We start from the raw sequence: 16,699 nt of genomic DNA on the forward strand, positions 1-16,699 counted from the left end.
CATAAAAAAGGTAGAAATACATATTGCCGCTTCAAACATTGAAAGTCGGTTCCGTAAGAGTCCATTGTGGTTTTATTCCGGTAAAAAGTGCAAAAGTAATCATACAGCAATAGTGCATTGCAGCGTTGTGCGCTGATCTGAAGGATGTATGGCGAATACAGTAATAGCGGTTTGCTTGAATTTAATGATCGTCTTGGAAAATGTACTGGTGAATGCTGTGTACTATATGTATGTTCATGTGGTCCGTATCGAAATGAGTACAAAGTTGAATATCTTGAGTGTTTAGTTAATATCTTTATATAAAATAGTGGAATTCATTAGTACATAATGATAATATTATAATATTACACGCTTTTGCCCGCGGCTTTTTCGTAGTTTAGAAGTTATCAATAATTTTGTAACTTTTTTTCAATTTCATGACCTAGTAGGCTTTAAAAAAAAAAAAATGGCTACTGGTTAACATCGCGCGTTAACTTGGAGCTAAAAATGGGTCAAAGTTACGCGTCGTGTCACAACGCTTATAATAAAAATGTACGAGCACTTGCACAAAATAGTTGTTACAACCAACCTTGTGTTGGGTCTAATTCTCGTCACTACACTGCACAACTTAAAATAATTACGTTTTTTGTCGGTAAAAACGTCCTGGTGACGTCACTTAAGCATTTTTCTTATACTGCGTGCGGTCGTTGCGCGTGCGCACAAAGGAATGAGACCGCTCGGACACCGAGCCCACAGCGTGGTAGGGGTGGGGTTGCCCGCTCTTTTGTTTTTTACTACTACTGCGCTGAATATTGTGTGCGGATTGGCTTTTCGTACAGGGGTACTACATGGTAAAATAAATCTCGGAGGCGAAAGCAGGATAATCCATATCAGGGCCTCAATTTCTACTTAGAGCATACAGTTAAAGATTTCGAACTCCTCCTATGTTACTATGTTGTGGGTCCAATGACAGTTTAACTTTCCCCCGGGACAAACTTGACCTTCATTGGTTGGGTTTTTGTGGCGGTTAAGCTGTAGATCCTGGCTACACAGGAGTTGCAGTGGTGGGAACGAGAGGTGGGAATAGTCCCGTATACAGTTAAAGATGTATTAAACGTCCACGTTTGGTATAAAAACTATAAAAGCGCATTAAGCTTTGCCCTCGGCGAGAGTCAAACCCGCGACCGCAATTGGCATTATAATCCATTAGTTTAGCACAAATAACTGTAAGATTATCACGTTACCTATTTAGAAATGCTAATTAAAATTAATCTTCCATAATAGCTTACTCAAGAAGAAATGTTACAATAAGCAACTTAGCGAGGCGCCAGGCGGCCGCCTTTGACTTCCGCGAAGCCTGATTTTGTACTTTAATCACTATAGTACAAAGTCTAAAGTCCCTAGAATAAGTGAGTCAGAATATCTACAGATGAGTGCACACATATGCAAACTTAACCACGTTCGTTCGTCGTTCGTTTCAGCCAAATGACGTCCACTGCTGGACAAAGGCCTCCCCCAAGGTTTTCCACAATGAACGGTCCTGCGCTGCCCGCATCCAGGCTCTTCCCGCGACCTTTACNAGCAGTTGTCAAGTAGGCATTGCTTAATGTAAATCCAATCAACATATTTTTATTGCATAGAAGAACACCATGAAGTATTATTACTTATGAAAGTTTAAAGAAATTGTACAAGTAGGTAATGTTTATTGTGACTTGGTTCACATAGTTTCTTTCGGGGAACAAAGCCGCAATGGCCGTTACTTGTAGAAGTTTGAAATAAAACTTTTAACATTGAACATGCCACGATTATTCTGGTAAACAAATTTCCGGGAATAACGATTCAATATCCATAGTGCTTTTGGTAAATCAGCCAGTTTCAAAGATAAAATTCTGAAAAAAAATCACAAGGTGTATAGGGACCCCCAGATTACGAAAATCGTTTAATCGGAAAACTGCTGCTATGGCTATTGCGGCTTTATTCCAGGCACCCATCGAATTCAACAGCCATTTCGACTGAGTCACAGGACATTAATATTAAAATGCTTATAGATGCCGTTCAAAAACAATGCTTATCCACAACAAAGATGGTTCCAGCGATACTACAGAACAAGTCCATCAGAGCGACATCTAACGTCAGCCGATAACCATCGGTTGATGAGCGATGACTATATTCCATATTTGGGGAATATCTACAAGGTTAAGTTTACCGTAGAATGACAGCAGTTGACACACAAGACAAAATAAGAGCAGCTGACTCATGGTTTACTGTTTGAGTCAGAATGTTTGGGTTTATGTTATCTACTACATGGTCGCCGCAGAATAATTTTGAGTTAGACCCGATTCGACCAAACTTTTATCCGATAAACTCCTGGTATCAGTATGGGAAATATGTCAAAATGTCGAACAACTGAAGAATTATTCTGAAATTAATATTTACTCTTGTTTGGTCGAATCCACCCTTAGTCATGTAGAAACAGAACATGTTAGGTTGTGTCAAATAGATAGTTTAAAGGCACGCAGTTAAATGCACTAAATTCAAAGTTGTTTATGCTTTTGTGATAAAAACAAAAAATGTTCATGACACCTTAGATGAATAATGAAAAAAGAAGCTCTGCAGAATATCGACTTTTTAATTCCTAAATAATATTATTTAAGCTGCAAAGTACGATTCATCTTGTCGCCTTTTTATTGATGGGGCAACTTAATATTCACAACAATTTGATAAAACATAGGAATGTGGCCGTTTCAGCTCGCATTTGACGGCGAATGGCGCGTTTGTCAAAAATGGGGGATAATATTGATAAACACGGCGATTAGAGGGGGCCATCGATCATCGCCTGGATGGTAGGAACACGGATCGCTTCCGTCCGTACTACTGCTGCAGGCAAACAAGAACAGCAATACCACCCGAACTCGGCCCAAGAAACTTGAACAAGGTGAAAATAAGATACGACTTACGAGGTACCAAATAGTGCGGGGACATTTTCAAAAGATAAAACATTTCATTTTCGTTTAAATTTTCATTTTCAAATGGATGTATAGCCACGGACTCCTGAATGGATTTGGAGAATTACCTGATATTTTTTAAGTAATAGGTAGTACGTATTATGAGATATTGAAATATCCAGATGATAGACAACTTTACGAAACATAGAAAAATATATTTTAACAAAGCAAGTTTTTTCAGTTCGTTCGTTTCAGCCAAAAGACTTTTCAGTTTTACAGTGTTGGAATAATATTTTAGTGTGAAAACGAATTTTTCACACATATTGTCCAAATAGATTTTCGTTATTTACATTTGACATGTAGCGTGCTCGGTACATATACGAAGATACGGTACTGTAGTATGAACTTATTTTCTTCTAGCTACACTGTTTGAACGGAATAAACTGGCTGTCCCCCACGACCTATGGCCCTATCGCAGATCTACTAAATGCCGCTTAATTGCACGCTATTGCCGGGGCTGGCGGCCTGGAGCTCAGGTATTTGGCCCATTGCCGCAATATTACCTACTTACATTTCACTAAAGATTTCCTATCAGAACATTCGGAACACGCAACTTACATTGTTTCACGACCCATTCTATTTTGGGTCCTATCAATAATTTAAACTATAATTATGTACCTAGTTAGTTTTTAGAGCGTAAATCGGTCTTATTTTTGCATTTGCATAATGATAATGCGAATAAAAAATACTTCAATTTCGGATTACTTTGTTTGAAATGAGAGAGTCGACCAAAATTGTATCCATTTACTACAATGTATAAAAGCAATTAAGCGCTACCATTTGTTTTATTTAAATTACAAGATATAAACTACTCGGCAGATAAACCTAGGTGCTCAACTACTGAACTGCCAGATGATAACCATAAATAAAGTAAGACCTAATCTAATTATAATTTAAATTACAAATGAGCAAAGTCTCGTCCCTGTCAGCCGATGGCGGGTTCTCAAAGAGGTATTTATTTTTACTTCATTTTGGTCCGCAAGGCAAGCATCACAACAATAAAAAGCGTCTGTCACACTGTGCTATGGTAGGGTGGCCATGCGATTGAGTATTTACGGATTATTACTATTCTTTCTTTAGGGTATTCTTTAGTCTCTTCTGCTCTACAAACAGAAGAATATTTTTATTAATTTTTCATACGTTCAACAGACAATTTCCAAAAATGAGATACTGTCGATATTGTTAGGTATATCATGATGTTTGTGTGCATGGACCTTTCACTTTACACACAAAGTTATCTGCAGCGATTAATGTGTAAAGTAAATCAATTAAAGTATAAACAATCGTAAAATTGCAAAACTGATTGGTTTATCAGTCATTTGGAACATCAATAAATCGTCAAATCATGGCAACCCTCAGTCCATCATATTTCCGCGTGGATGCGCACGCGCTGCCCGTCGTGAGACGTGACAAGGGACTAATGTGCCCACACCCGCCTCACCCGCCATCATGCCCCGTTGATTAGGACTCAGGAGTATAGGCATAAGATTTACTAATACATATTAATCAATATAAAGATACATTTTATTGTATTATTCAATAAATTAAATTCACTTTAGATAGAAGTTTAGCTACACGCTACACTTTGGAGAATGTGCGAAGATATTATACGACCTATAGTCCAGTCAATAAAGCATTATAGATGGAAAACTGTAGAACACAATTTCTGACTTCAGGACTTTATTTAGACTAGTTAGGAGGTGAACATAGCAAAAGTCCCCGCCCTTAGCCCTTGAGCTGACGAGGAGAGGGGGGTTTAAATGTGCCACTTTTCGGTTTTTCGCTTAATCCTCGGAAACTATGCGTCCTAGTGACATGACTACTTTGAACCAAAAAAAGCATATTCAATTTGCTACAGATGAGATGGACAAGTTTTTCTATAAATTGTATAGTTTTCGCGGCATCTGCTCTAGAAGGTCTGTAATATTGGAAATTTTATTTTTGTCTTACATGTTCCCATTAGGAGAAAATCGACTAAATCAACATTGAGCAATCATTCTAGACATGCGGGAGCATGTTAAGCCTAGTTCCAGCGAGGGGACTGCACCGTGCGTATATTTAGACGAATCACTTTGAGCCACTTTTGAATCCTCATCACTCAAAAACTACTGTGCATTAACACTTGAGATTTGGCTCATGTGTTTAGATTTACAAGATATACATCAGTTTCAAATTTCATAAATATGCCTCAAATGGTTCTTTAGATATTGACGTCCAAAAATCTACATGTCTGTCCTATAGACCAAATTCTAACCACTTCCAGATGACCTCGAAGGTTCAAATTTGGCATCCAGAAAGGTAGTTATGTAAATACAAAGGAACAAATAAAAAACCAGTAAATTTTAACATTTCACATGTGATAGATAGATAGTAGTGCTCTAAATATCGATTTTTGAACGTCAATACCTAAATAACCGTTTGAGGTATATTTATGAAATTTGAAGCTGATGTACATCTTGCAAGTCTCAATACATGAGCCAAATTTGAAGTGTTAATGCACAGTAGTTTTTGAATGATGAGGAGTCAAAAGTGGCTCTAATTGGTTCGTCTAAATATACGCACGGTGCAGTCCCCTCCATGGAACTAGGCTTAACATGCTCCCGCATGTCTATAGTGTTTGCTCAATGTTGATTTAGTCGATTTTCTCCTGAAAGGAACATGTAAGACAACAATAAAATTTCCAATTTTACAGACCTTCTAGAGCAGATGCCGCAAAAACTATACAAGATATAGAAAAACTTGACGGTCTCACCTGTAGCAAATTGAATAAGCTTTTTTTGGTTCATAGTAGTCATGTCACTAGGACGCATAGTTTCCGAGGATTAAGCGAAAAACCGAAAAGTGGTACCTTTAAACCCCCCTCTCCCCGCCGGCTCAAGGGCTAAGGGCGGGGACTTTTGCTATGTTCACCTCCTAACTAGGCTAAATAAAGTCCCGAGGTCAGAAATTGTGTTCCACGGATTTCTCTCTACACCGTCGTTAAGGCATTCATTGACTGGACTACTAATTCCACCAACTCCATTCCGTTTCACTGGGGAATCAGACGCAGGTTGGCTACCATCCCTAGATTGTCGACATTCTACCAGCTCGCACAAGCGTTTCGATAACTCTTTTATAATGCGAACTGGAAATGCTGCTATTTTTCCCGAACTCTACCTCTATAATCCGGGCTTTTTCAAGGCGAGAGAGAATAGGCATTTACAGGGCAGATATATACCTTTCTAGACTATTTACTTAACATCAGGTGCGATTGCGGTCAAATATCTGCCTTGTTCTGCATAAAAATTAGTTTTAGGAGCTATTACGCAAAAAAAACGTCAAAACTAATGCCTGAAAACCACATATTACGTAACTTTGGAAAGAGGAAGCAACTGATGACATTCGATCCAACCCATCTGTTCATTACACGAGCCATTATCTTTGAGATCTGCGCAACATTTTAACAGCTTTAAAATATTTCGTGGAAAGCTAAGAATCACTCCGACATGAAAGCAATCGATCGACTCCATCTATTATTATATTGTAACCAAAACAAAGCGAATCAAAGGCGCCGCCACTTCCTGTAACTATTTCATTACACACAAATATCCGGCCACTGCTTGTTTACGGAATGGGTCATCACATTAGTTTGCTTCGTGGTGGTATTGAGGTGAGATTCCGATTGGGGAATATGAAGCCAGATACTCAAATCATAAGATAAAAATATTACTTCATAATATCTACATTTGTTTACATTACACCTGGTGCCAGTACAAAAGATTCACTTACTCTTCTCTGCTCATAAAACTCATTTATTTTTGCAAATAGGCTTTTAAAAAGCACTTTTACACGTTCCAGTATTAACCCTACCACTGCTTCGGGACAATAAATGGGCCAGTGTTGCACGAAAGAGTAAGCAAAGTTAAAATTATGGACTCTATCAATATCGATAGTTTTTCATCTTTGCTTTAGTTAGATTCTCCCAACACGATAACTTGGCAAGGTGTGAATTGCAAGTAAGTCACTTACTGGACAGTTGTAGTACATACCAGTAACTTAGACTGACTGTTCCGATGTCCCTCTATGCCGTTATAATGCCTGATATGTTACCAATATCCCATTGCCCACTAATTTAGGGCTCGAACTGTCAATAAACATTATGATATTAAAAGCGTAAAAACCTTAGTAATTTCATTGCCAAGTTAAATAAAATATGTATCATCAAACCCATACAAATCGTAAACGCACGCGCATCCTCGCCTTTGAAGGTGGGAAGCATACATCATACGTCACGCGCCGATTGACAGTTACGCGCCATCGCGCGGGAAACGACTTGTTTTTGTACAATTGCGTTCGGTTTTATGTGATTGTATAAAAATCGAGCTTTGATTTTCGCGTTTGGTTATACAATATGGAAATATGGTTGGAACATATTTATTTGTTGGATAGATCAAAGATTTACACAAATTTAGGCAACGTTGAGAAAGTCAGCCATACACCTACATCTGAACTTATTTCTATAGAGATATAATCTCCTCCAATATTTTGATCAAGGTAAATAATAGAGTCATTCCAAAGAGCATTATGTCGGTATATTCATTATTAACGCGATTTCGACTTTTTTACATGGAGTAAATTTGTCTTCACGCGGCTTGAAGGTCTTAGGATGTATGAATACGCGAACATTGACGTAAGCAAGTAATATTGATACCATGATTTACTTACGCATTGTATTTATAAGTCTTCCCAATGACTCATAAATAATTAATCTCTTCGTAACTAATTCGATCGGCTTATTATTTGTAAGGTTTTACGCGAATTAATTCTCGATACAATATTTCCGTATGGACGTCGTCCGGCCTCAGTAAGAAGCCGTAAGTGGTGCATTTCCATAATCCGGAATTTAGTAATACAATTACAAGTTTACAAGCGCAGCTGACGATTCAAATTCCGCTTTTTGTGCGTCCCGTTTTGACAGTTTATACGCTGTTTCTAATTATGGACAAACATGCAGTCCCGAGGATTGGCATCCGAAAGTTCTGTATTGTAACCTTTAGTTTTTTAACACTTCAACTTCTTCTTTACGTTAATAACGTTGAGTAGGTACCTACCTACCTACCTAACTCTTATTTAAAAGATTTCTGAAACATTTTGTTGTATACATGTATAGAATATTGTTAGATTTGAATAAAGATTATGTTTATTTATTTATTTATTTGGATATTTTGAATATATAACATCACTTTTATGGTAGCACTATAGTAGTACTACCGCTACTAATTTTCAGTGAATTTCCCAAACATAACCGAACATCATGTCATGTCGGACTTACAAACTTGCATTTAAATGAATGTGCTTCAAATGTGTGACATATTAACTACCACTAAGACCCATCACAGTCGCAATCATGTAATATTACTAGCGCTGGCCTGTAATCAAAGCTTCAGAAGCTTCAACCGCATCATTAATTACTCTGTAACATAAGGTATGAAACGACTTGATGACATAATATCTTGTTATTCTAACCTGGATTTAACGTCTTCGATTGACATAAATTTTCCGCGTCGAAAAATCTTTCTTCAATAAAATTTTAATTGTTTGCCACTTGAACTGAGTCAATAAAAATCCCCCTTGGTTTGAAGCACAAAGTTGAACAACCAAATTTTGATCAACACATCTGTGAATGAGTTCCAAAATGAATCTTAAGTTTTTCTAGCAAATAATCAAATACCTCCTGAGTGGTGTTAGTAAATCTCGCGGCGGCGAGTTCATAAGCGGCCACCGCGAATATGAAAATAAACAAACAGCGCGTAAACACACCGAGAGCACTTCAAAGCATGATCCGCCGGTGGTCGCGGCGTGAACTTACAGCGAGCAATGCTAGCTTAGCTGTTTATCTACCCTCCTGTCATCTTGACGAAAAGAAGTCTAATTTTTCAATTAGACAATCACCTAAGTGACAACAACCCAGTCTAATACAACGTCGCAAAATTAAGCTCTAGAACTCCTCATTCGCCAAATACACAAACTTTGAATATTTAGACACGATCTGAAAATAAGGGTTCAAGTTATTTCAGATTATAAAAGTTTAAACTTGACGTCGTACCAATTTATCACCATGGAGATAGACACATTTCCATAAGGGTTTTCAGACTGCTACACAAATAGTCGAAAAAATTTAAACTTTTTTTCAGGATGCATTCTAGCCAGACACCCATGGCTTGGACCAACATCCTCCTGTAAGATCTGAACCGCGTGTTTACATACAATATCGCCATCAGCGCGCACGCAAACGCGCCGCGCAAACGTGCGCAGACGCCGAAAACCGGACATGGACGACCTACTTGTAGCAAGATTTGGAGCAGGGGTGGCTAAACTATGGCCCTATGACTATCTCTAGCCGTCTAGAAATATCAGAATGCACGTTTGCATGTCTCTCCATAAGTAACTTTTGACCTACTCGCTGCCTGAAATACTCGAGCTCGCACTCATACTTTAATTTGGATTTAATTTTCTTACAGACAAGAAACTTTAGCATAAAGTTGATTTTACTTAAAGACAAGGAAATTTCATTGCATTGCTTGTAGTTTTCCAGTTCAGGGCATTCTGCGCAAATGCTCACTACCTGTCATTTAAACGATCTACCTTCGGTCTGATCTATATTTATATGCGGTTTTGTCCATTATGAAAATAGTTTCCCTAATTTTGATCATGTAACGATATAGAGCTTTCAATTAAACGCTAACTACTAAGAACTTTTACCATTTGCAAAAAACTATGATTTTATTCCCAAATCATGTAAGTAGTAAAAATAGGTCAAGTTCTGCAGAAGGAAGACAGAAATAACATACTTTGTTAAAAGAAAACAGAAACAAACATTTGCTAATTATTTTCCTTACTTTCTGAGCTGTATTCAAAAAACATCTTTCCTTATGGTTCCTCGTCAGCCGGTACCAGTAATCCTTCACGATCAATTCCGCGGTGTTTGGTGAGTGGGTTTGTTTAATAGCAAACAGCCTGTAAACAGCGGCAGCTTCAAACGCGGCCCACTCATGCGCAAAACGATCTTGATACTTTAACATTCACATCAATCAAATGTAGACCACAATTTGGAGGTAACTGTTAAATAATTTAATACTTCTATTGTAACTGATTGGAACTTGAAAGCTATTATTTGGAGCCTATTTGAAATTAAAGAGTATCTACCTGAGACCCAAAATTATTCCTTGTTGTACTCGTATGTGGAATATAAAGTACACCTAAATTTTTGTGTCCCATAAAAAAATCACAGAAGTGTACAACGAAAGAAGTTAATATTTTATACGAACAGGCAAATACTGGATTAAATCCTAAACAAAAGTGTGGTCTTAAAGAAGCACAACACAGAAGTTACTCTACTCATATTTGATAAATTCAAAGAAGAAGGGAAGCGGAAAGAGCCTGGATGCGGGCAGCGCAGGACCGTTCATTGTGGAAAACCTTGGGGGAGGCCTTTGTCCAGCAGTGGACGTCATTTGGCTGAAAAGAAGATAAATTCAAAATCAATCACACACGTAGAGCTATCAGCAAAGAATCTGCAACTTTGGAATTCTTTCTAAACCAAATGGCAATAAATATAACACCTTAATAGAGTTGCTGCTGTCATTTTTTGTCGCAAGCCTGATAAAGGTCGAAACTTAGCTTAGTTTTCTTGTAAACGATGCCAATTACAGACGTCAGTCATGTCACTTTTTGTCTCAGATCGGAGCGAACCCACTCGAGTGTTAAACAGCTCGGAGCAGTATATCCAACCAAATATTTCTAAACAACCAACCAGTCCTAGGTGCAGGTTCGTAACTGATATTTCACGCTTTTTTTCTTCATCAACGATCAAGATGGTTTCCGCTCCGGAGAACATCAGTGGATTGATCAAAACTCCTTTGATCTTGCGGATCACACGCTCTTTACTTATATTACTTTGATTTTAAGCTTCATTAAAACATATGATTGTGGTTACTGTTGTATTCTCAACCTTTTTCTTCTCGGCGTACAGTAAAAATTTACTCAACACAATTTAAGATTTACAACGTTCGGAGATCGATTGTAGAGTCGCTGTCTTACTCGGACAAAGACGAATGAAACTCGTGGAATCTCAGTGTATTCTCAACCCTAACTTATTACCTATAGAATTGAAATTTTGTATTGGGTAATTTTAAACTTGTGTTGTTTAAGGCACGTGTTTGTGAGTATGATCTGTCAAAACGGTGAGGAGTAGAAGGCGCTGGGTGTAAACACCGACGCGCCGAACAAAACTCGCACTTAGCCGGCGGAGGGAGCCTACGCCTAGCGCTGGTTTGATGAAACAATTACGACTAATAAACTGTCGGCTCAGGTGTTCACTGTTAGACTTTCTTTAAAACCACTAAAGATATAGGTACCTAGCTATAATTTGTTCCTTTCCCAAATCGACGTAATATTAATAACCTTATATTTTTTGGTATATCTTTAAATTGACATCATGGGCCTATTGCACCGATCCCTGATAAAGTTTCAGATATCCTTTATGGAACGTATCGGTAAGATAGTCGTCATCTTTTTAGTCGGTTTCATACATTTTGCACAGATACATCTGACAGTTTAAGTAAATAGTAACCAGCAAAATTTATTTGTTAGATAGTGTTATAGTCAGGTAACAATCTGACCAGGAACCACCAAAATCAAAACTCACATTTTGACTCTCCTGGAAGTCCTAACTACCCAGATAGGACACTTTAAAACTGCCAAAAACCCAGAAGCAAAATCTTAACCTCAAAAATCAATCTTTAAAGGTCCTCTGAGAAGTTTCCTAGCTCTACAAAAGCTCTTATTGTATCCCACAATTCCCTAAGCATTCATGATGTGGCGCTGGGTGGCCGGGTAGGGTTTCCCGCGTCCTGCTTAATGCAATTACTCCAATTACCGACAGCCACGCCACTAATTTTGTCGTTAGGCAAATGAGAGGAGCGGGGACCAATGTTTAGTAAGTTAATTTCAAGTAGTAAGAATCGTAGCAAGTTCATTGAGTAAGTATCTTCTACCTTACGCTTTTGTTAGAGCTTTAGATTGTTGCGATGTTTTTTATTATAATTTTTACTTAGTTTATCTGTCAGAATTTTTTTATACTATCCCAATGCATTCACGTATCTAGGCAATACTGGACTAAAATTGTATCTTATGTTTTTTTACTTTTGTCTATTGGACTCTTTTCCACGATAATAAAAGATTTTCAAACATTTTCGATGCACAAAGCATTCAGTAATATGATTCTTCAATAACTACAATCAGGACAATTGTGTTACAATCACTAAATCTAATAAAATTCCATGAGAAACATTTTACCCAAAAGCATCAACAAATTATCAATCCCATAAGAACCAGGATGGGGTAAACGCGTACAAACATCCCGCATAATAAAGTGGTCCTAATGGATGCGCAGGCGCGATTGTCGCTGTTTCCAAACTGGCATCAAACCCGGACCATTTGTACCAATGACGGTAAGACGGTGGACACAATGGATTTTATTGGATTAGGCCGGGAGCACACGATTAAAGTAACACAAATAAATGTAGAAATACAAAGTACTATGTGAATACAAAAGATTTGATTTAAAATTGGGAATCACCTACAGAAATAAAAGAAAAGGTTAGAGCCGGTACGGTTCGTAAGTTTACCTAGATTATATCATTGCATATTTGGGTCATTATTTGGACCCAGGGAAAGAGAAGACTAAGTATAATTACGAAACACTAACTACGAGTATATTTATTGTAATGTAGTTTGGCGATTAAAATGTCCAAGAATTTGGTGAGGAGAAAGGAAAACGCTCTGAATATTTTCCCCTGTTTTATTTAGAAAACGGGTTACGTTGTTTCATTTCAATTAAAATTCAATAAAACAGTTCATGAAAAATTGTATTGTAGATTAAAGTCGGCCGTTTGGTGTAGTGGTTCAGAACGGACTACTATGCCGAGAGGTCCCGGGTTCGATTCCCGGCCGGGCAGAAATTGAAATGATGAATTTTAATTTCTGTGACGGGTCTGGGTGTGACTATGTATATTATGTATGTATTTAAAAAAAAAAGTATATAAGTAGTATATCCGTTAAGCTAGCACCCATAACACAAGCATTAAGTTGCTTACTTTGGGGCTAGCTGGCGCTGTGTGAAATTGTCCAAAGATTAAAAAAAAAAAATTCTTATTTTGTGGCAGTGTCCCCTAGCTTTATCTCAAGCACTCATAACAACATTTGAGTGATTCCGGTAAACGCCATGCGGGAGCGCAGGAGGGCGCGATAAATACAAATTATCTTGTTGTCTCCGAGACCTGCCCACTTCCTCACCAAATGATTCCCAACATCTAGTCAATTTAGAAAGAAGCTATTGAATTTAGATTTACAAATAAGATAATAATAATTACGACTATATTGCAGTGTGTGCTGAATATATGCAATCAAGCAAATTGATGCAAAAGCAAAAAAGTATTTCCAACGTAAGAGAAGTTTTTATTGTCATTTCATTCTGATAATGTGATTAATTATGTCAAATAGGTTATGTAAGCTTTCGCTAAAAAGCTTTCGCAAAAAATTCGTTTTGAGTAATAAGTAGTGTAAGTAGGTGAAGTTGCATTGCAACACCATTATAGAATATTAATATGTATAAGGGATGAAGAGAACAAGTTTTATAATGAGAAAGACTTCGTAAGCGTTGTTATTTCTTTCCCACATTAGCATTCAATATTTACAATACAAAATCCACTTCAAAGATCCCTTAGATTATGTCATAATCATATCCCATTTACCATTCAAGTCTCTAAAGGTCTGACAATAGCGCTAACTGAATCAATATTGCACGTCGCTCTCACATAGTCCATAATATTTATAACAACATCTTCAGAACATACGGGCGCATTCCGGTCCAATTGCTGGCATTGTATGAGCCAGTCTGTGGTCAATTGCTGCTCAGACTGCATTGAGGCCCAGTTGTGCCATTGTACAGCCTGGATGGCTTAATGGGGAATTAGAGATTGTTGCTGGGAGAAAATTATCTGATAAGCGAACGACGACTCCTAGAATCGTGTGGTGCATGAGAAAAATCTTGCCTGAAAACTTGCTACGAAAGCTCTAGAACGTTTTCCATTAAGAGCACTAATTTTAATCTAACTACCATTTTAACAATTCATTGTGCTAAGCGTATGAACTTTCATCTCGAGAAACAAAGAACCTATGATATATCTCCACCAAATGTGGTAAGGTCATGACGTGATACATGTCGATGTTATAGAGGTCTCAAAAACACTGAAAAACGGGGAAAATCAATAAACGGACGTGAATTTGGACGTGCTACTGTTAAATATAAAATATTATAGGTACCAGTGCTATAACTCAAGAAACTGAAATAGATTAGTACAGGAATAGGTCAACATATGATATTGTACGAGACAGGGTCATCCGACCACAAATAAATCGAAATCAAGTTAAGCGATAAATCCAATAACTTTGCAGTTAAACATTTGTCACTTAAAGCCATATTTTACAGCTTTAAAGGGTTTTTTTAATATAGATTTACGGTGCTGTAATGAAAGAGATTGTTATTAATTGTTGAGGCCACGGCCAGCCGCATTCGACCTTGGGGTCGTCTACCATCTCTTATGAAAGTCGAAACTCTATTTTATATGGTAGTAGAGGGTTAAAAAGCTCAAAGATAATTTTAACTAATGTTTTATTCAAGTTTGATTGAATATGAAATTGTTTAGAGGTGCATTTAATATTATTGTGTGCAGGAATATACTGGTATTCGATTAGGTTGGTATTTCCCAAGCGCTTTCAGGCGTAACAACGTAGCTGCGTAGGTGTGTAAATGTCTTATGATGACGGAGACGACGAGCACGTTGCAGAAAAGGATATTGAAAACAGTAAATGAAGACCAATGCTACAAAGTTCATCAGAATTTAGAACCAACCCCTAACATTCATGTCAGTTTTTTACACCGAAATCGTATAACTTCGGCTTTTCTTCTGCACTATTTCGCTCCGTGAAGTGATCGCGAAATCGAATCTGTCACGAATGTTACAGATTCTTAACTGAAGACAACTTGACCGCTTCGTGTAGTGGGCAGAGTCCTAAGCTGAACAGCTTGAACGCTATATTTAGGGGTCATCTACAGCTTGACCACTTTCGGCTACATTAGTGGCCATTTGATCGAGTTGCAGGACGGATGCTGTTGTCACCACCGCCGCAATCGGTCAGCGTGGCGAGCGCCGGTAATCGCCGAAACATGCGGGCTGGACGCTGCAGGGGTGACGAACTGTTCGTGACCGAGCAACTAGAGCAATCAAACAAGAAGTACCTACTTTTCATTTTTACTTTGAAAAATCTATTGCCTCAAATAGGACTTGAATCCCTAACTTTTCACTTGATACGAATAGGCGGGTACTGACTGCAAAGCTTTGACTACACCGCGAACCAGAACTCACAAACCCATTTTACGGAAAGACTTGTCTTGAATGCCAATAATATGAATGAATTTGCGGTCAGATTTCCACCTCTCATTCATGACAGTCAATTCAGCGTTACCACTATACAAAACAAATCAGTGAAGGCTATGTTAGTTTCTGAGGAAAGTTTTAAACTGTCATTGGACTCACAACGAAATTAATAAAACCAAAATAAGATTTTTGGATCTAAGGATCAAAGAATTTAGTCTCTAATCTTTTCAAGTACTTGCTGACCCAAATGTTGTGCTCCCCTGCCCTCGACCAGGCTGCCTACGAGGGTGCGAACTAATCGCTATGAGTGATGTTTAAAATCATTCAATTATGAATATTGACCGAAAAAAATTGTTTTCCTACAGTTTGTGGGGGTCCGTTTTTGAGTTGAGTTAATGACATTATACTAAATGATTTGCGTCGTTGTTACTTGAAAATATTGAACTTATTTTGTTAGATTACTATTATTACAAATTAAATAAGTGACATGTCTACATTGCGCCATCTAAGTAGTCCCATAATTATAAGCAAAGCTTGTACCATGAGATAGGTAGTACCTACTCAACACATGCGTATGTACTTTAATTGCACAAGTACCTAATATCTACTGCAGCGAAAATCCTGTAATTTCCAATTACTCTAAAATGACCGTGACTTTTGGCATGAAATATTTTATTAACCAATCTATAAATAACAAATCTATAATACCTATATTGTCTGTATGTTGAATTGGTCGCTAGCTATCTCATATCAAACGTCCGAACTGCATCTAGCTGTAGAGGTCGTGCGCGCGCGCAGACGCACTTATTAGATTAGATTGTGACCCCTCGCGGAGGTTAACTCGCGTAATTGCCGCCGGACAGCTGATTGTCACACAATAGGGGGCAGCACTTTGTCATCGGCTGCGGCTAATGGCTATAAACAGCATATACCTACAACTGGTAAACTATTTATGTACACTACTGAAAAGATTCTGAAAAAACTTCACTAAAGTTATAGTTCTTGCAACTCACGAAGGCGAGTGAGCTTTACTTGTGTGTGTGCCTGTAGCACATAACGACAGTGTAATATCTACAAAAACTTTTGAAAAACAAACAGTAGCGAGCCACCACACATGTAAAGCTAACTCGCCTTCGTGAATTGCAACAACTATAATGAAGTTATAGCTCTAGAACTCACACCTTCGCGAGAGAAATGAGTCACGGCACTCACGGCCCAGATAGGGGAGAAAATATT

This window comes from Ostrinia furnacalis, unplaced genomic scaffold (genome assembly GCF_004193835.3).
Source record: "Ostrinia furnacalis isolate ACB-3 unplaced genomic scaffold, ASM419383v2 OfSCF0092, whole genome shotgun sequence".
Taxonomy (NCBI): Eukaryota; Metazoa; Arthropoda; class Insecta; order Lepidoptera; family Crambidae; genus Ostrinia; species Ostrinia furnacalis.